The sequence below is a fragment of the Arachis ipaensis genome, chromosome B03, assembly GCF_000816755.2.
Source record: "Arachis ipaensis cultivar K30076 chromosome B03, Araip1.1, whole genome shotgun sequence".
Classification (NCBI taxonomy): domain Eukaryota; kingdom Viridiplantae; phylum Streptophyta; class Magnoliopsida; order Fabales; family Fabaceae; genus Arachis; species Arachis ipaensis.
This window is the reverse complement of record NC_029787.2, coordinates 30188028-30189351: the sequence shown is the minus strand read 5'-3', so window position 1 is coordinate 30189351 and position 1324 is coordinate 30188028.

Genomic DNA, 1324 nt, shown 5'->3' with positions numbered 1-1324 from the left:
TGATCTTGTTTGTAACAACTGCATATTCTTAATAAATTTCTTATATCATAAATATTATAACAAAAGTCTGTTAGAATTTTACATAGTATTTTACTAGAATTTCTGCATAGCACCTATTAGGGTATTTACATCAACAAAATCATAATTCAGATCAGACTCTAAACTATGGTTTAACCAGTGAGAGTAACAAGATGGAAGAGCCACCTAAGGATCAACATCACAGGTTCGAAGGGAGTAGTGATGAGGAGGAAGAGGTGGTCATTCTAGATAAAAAAAAAAGACATTTCAGATGGGATTAATGAGTGCATCAAAAGTTTTTATGGAAGGATTTTTGCCGATAGATTCTTTTCCATTGTTACAATGGAGGGTGCCATGACTACTATAGGGGGAGACTGGAGGGACTCAGGGTGACGGACGTTGGAAGAAATCAATTTTAATTCTTTTTTAGAAAGGAATCTGATGCACTGCGGGTAGAGCGTGGCTCTCCTTGGCTTTTTAAGGGCTTTGTGCTTCATGTTCAAAGATAGCAAGAGAATGAAAAATTTTTCGAATGCGGAGATCACAACCTTTTCGATTTGGGTCTAGTTTTGGGACTTATCAGAACACTATAAAACTTTGGAGATAAGATGTAAACTTATGAACAGGATCAGGGATGTCATTGACATTGATCTTTTGGAGATGAGGGAAAAAAATCAAGAGTGATCAAGGCTAGAGTAGAGATTAATGGAGAGAAAAATTAAAAGATAATATGAAGCTTGCATTATGAACGGGTTGGCATTTTTTGTACTTGCTATGCCTATCTGGGACATGAGACAAAAAGTGTTAGCTCTTTCTAGATGATTCTTATCAATACAAAATAAAGAAGGATGCAATAGGAGAGTGGGTTAAAGATGACTAAGTAAGGAGAAGAATAGAAAGGAGAAAAGATGAAGGACCATACACTACAAAAATTTCTGGTTCGGCTACTCCTAAAACAAGGAGAAAACCAGCACCTTCATAGTTGATTGATGGTTTTTCTGGATTGAGTATGAAGGAGTCTGCAATGAATCCAACACCAAACCAGAATATAGAATCCGACTCGGGAGACTTGGTGACTAGAGGTATATACTATAGAGGAAGCTGGGAGACTGATTAAATACAATGAGTCCCCTACTGTTTTGGGGAAAATTCACAGTCTAATGAATATTAAAGAGAACGTGGTAGTGTCTACAGGAACCACTCTCAAGAAATCCAGAGGCTTTAAATTAAAACAATAGGCGAGACAACAAGGAAGCTCATTTATATACCAGATAGGCTACCCGCACAGAAACTCTAGTAAGGAGAA